Here is a 3,228-nt window from a genome sequence, read left to right as displayed (position 1 = left end):
AAGGGATAAACCTAGTAACCTAAATTTAGATAGCTCTTTATGAGCTGTGGCTCACTATTTTTTAATTGAAGTTTTTAAGAGTAATTTTTGGCTTTGTTGCAAGACTTGTGGGATCTTAATTCCCTGAGCTGGGATCAAAACCGAGCCCCCTGAAGTCTGGACCCCTGGACCTTCAGGGACTCCTTCCCTGTTCTTTAGTCTGTGGTCCATTAGAGAAAGCCTTCCTGACTATAACTGCTTGTGCCGAGCAGAACCTCTCAGCAAGGTTGGGGAGTTGTTTTTCTTCTCCTCACCTTCTGTACATCCTTCAACTTCTCTGAGCCAGAAGGTAACACAAGATGCCTTAGGTAATAAAAGTCAGGAAATAGGAAATCTAGTGTTCTTCCTGTCTCCATTGTCTCAACACCAACATCTGGCCCAACTAGGTCTGATGTCCAAGGCTGAGTATGAGGAGTAGGTGGGTAGCAAAAACCCTGGGACCACAAGGTCCTTTGCTATTGTTTAGTCTCTTAGTTTTGTCCGACTCTTTGTGACTCCATGGGCTGCAGCATGTGAGGCTTCCCTGTGCCTCACCGTCTCCCAGAGCTTGCTCAAACTCATGTCCATTGAGTCTGTGATGAAGTCCTGGAAGATGGAAAAGGGAAAAGGGATGAGGAAGGAGAGTCTTCTCTCCTGATAGGAGAGGGAGGCTCTATGCTGCTCTGGGTGTATTGTGGGTGATGTCACTGTTGGCTTGTATATATTTGTAGGGCTGTGGAAAGATGCCACTGAAGATAGTTTCTATTCTTCTATGGGATCTTAAAAGGAAGATAATTTCCTTGGTTCCAAATCCTCGAATTTTATTAATTATTGGTGAAATTCTAATATAACAACTACTAATTACAATAAAAAAAAAAAAACCCTGGACAAAACTATCTGTAATAAAAGATGGTCAGGCAGCATTTGCTATGTGGTTATCATGTGTGCTTGGGTGCTAAGTTGCTTCAGTGGTGTCGGACTGTTAGTGACCCTATGCACTGTAGCCATCAGGCTCTTCTGTCCATGGGATTCTCCAGGCAAAAATGCTGGAGTGGGTTGCCATGCCCTCCTCCAGGGGACCTTCCTGACCCAGGGATCGAATGCTCATCTCCTGCATTGGCAGGCTAGCTCTTTACCACTAGTGCCACCTGGGAAGCCCGTGGTTATTATATTCCTTTCCTTTCCTTTCTGGGCCACAGCTCAAATCTCTTCTCTGCTTTCCTTGCTGTTTGGTGAGGTCCTTGTGACTACGTTCTGGACAGAGGAAAGTAGGCAGAAGTCCCAGGCACTGTTTCCAGGCCTGGCCCCTAAAAATCCGCCCCCCATCATGCCTCCATGACATCACTTTTTCTGTCTTTCTTTCTTTCTCCATTTGACCAGCTGGAGGTGAAAGGCTTCCAGGCTTTAGGTCACAGGAAAGCCAGAGCACAGAATGAGTCTTGGGCCTGAATTCTTCTTTAAGAGAGCAACTCAGGAAAGCCTAAGATTTGTAGCCTCCAACTTATCACCTAAACACCACCACCACCAAAATAGGGGGACGCTAGTTCTCTCCTTGGACTGATATCTGCTGGCAGGTTACTGTAACATCCAGATACATATGTGCTTCCAGGCAAGAAAGCATGAAAGTAGAATTCAAACTCACAGTAGAGCTTTCTCCAGCTTAATTTATTTATTAACAGGAAAGTAGAATTTATTGGTGGGCATGAGTAAGGAGGGGCCAATGCCAAGCTCTCATGAGTGTAGGGCCCACCATCGGTCCAGAGGGCCAGGATTAGGCATTGACCCCACAGTCAATGGGATGACCTGCTTTTCTGCCACCATGTTTTCAAATTCATCCGCATTCAGCTCCACTGCTTGGAGATTGAGATCTTCTGGTACCTGGGGAACTTGAACTTGGCCCTGTGAAGGGCCTCAGTCACGTGCTCCTTGCTCTGCAGCTTGGTGTGGATGGACATTACAACTTGGCCAATGTTGATCCTGGCCACTGCGCCCTGGGGTTTCCCAAAGGCACACATTTGTCTGGAGCATAGACTGGGGGTACCATGCCAGTCAGGAATGTCCACTGGAAGGGGTTGTCTCCAAGGTCTCTTAGGGCAACCTGTACGGGCAACAGGCTGCCTGCACTACCAGGGAGGCTGCTCTTTGCAGCTATGCCCCAACTTTAAGTAAAAAATTTTACCCTGAGTTAGAAGGGCTCAGATAATTCTGCATAAAACTTCTTGAGTGAAAGTCACTCAGTCGTGTCCTACTCTTTGCGACCCCATGGACTATAGGGTCTATGGGGTTCTCCAGGCCAGAATATTGGAGTGGGTAGCCTTTCCCTTCTCTAGGGGATCTTCCCACCCATGGATCGAACCCAGGTCTCCTGTATTGCAGGTGGATTCTTTACCAACTGAGCTATCATGGAAGCCCCAAAACTTCTTTAAATAAAAACCAATATAGAAGTCTACTTTGCAAACTAGAAGGTACTTCTAAGAAGAGTAAACTCTACTTCAGTGGCCCCCACTCTCAGACAATGAGAGTTACAGCTGATAAAAGCCATGGCCCTAAGAACAGCTTGTTGGCTTTCATCAAGGGCAAGGAAGAGGGAGAAGGAGGGTGTTGAAAGGGACAGAATGGTGAGGGAAGGCTCATGTTCATGGGGATTCACTAATATGTCAGGGCCTGTGTTGACTACTTTCCATGTATTTTCTCACTTAACAACCAAATGGAGTTGGTGTCAGCCTCCTTTATTTATTTATTTTTTTACTTTACAATATTGTATTGGTTTTGCCATACATCAACATGCATCCGCCACGGGTGTACATGTGTTCCCATCCTGAAACCCCCTCCCACCTCCCTCCCCATACCATCCCTCTGGGTCATCCCAGTGCACCAGCCCCAAGCCTCCTGTATCCTGCATCGAACCTGGACTGGCGATTCGTTTCTTATATGATATTATACATGTTTTAATGCCATTCTCCCAAATCATCCCCCGCCCCCTTCTCCCACAGAGTCCAAAAGACTGTTCTATACATCTGTGTCTCTTTTACTGTCTCGCATACAGGGTTGTTGTTACCATCTTTCTAAATTCCGTATATATGCGTTAGTATACTGTATTGGTGTTTCTTTCTGGCTTACTTCACTCTGTATAATAGGCTCCAGTTTCATCCACCTCATTAGAACTGATTCGAATGTATTCTTTTTAATGGCTGAGTAATACTCCATTGT

The 3,228-nt window shown here is 46.0% G+C and overlaps 1 pseudogene; it reads right to left on the bottom strand.

Annotated features, from left to right (window-relative positions):
- Positions 1-2,088: 2,088 nt before the first annotated feature.
- LOC113904551 lies at positions 2,089-2,214 on the bottom strand (annotated as a pseudogene).
- Between the last annotated feature and the right edge of the window lie 1,014 nt (positions 2,215-3,228).

This window comes from Bos indicus x Bos taurus, chromosome 14, assembly GCF_003369695.1.
Source record: "Bos indicus x Bos taurus breed Angus x Brahman F1 hybrid chromosome 14, Bos_hybrid_MaternalHap_v2.0, whole genome shotgun sequence".
Taxonomy (NCBI): Eukaryota; Metazoa; Chordata; class Mammalia; order Artiodactyla; family Bovidae; genus Bos; species Bos indicus x Bos taurus.
This window is presented reverse-complemented; position numbering and strand designations above follow the sequence as displayed.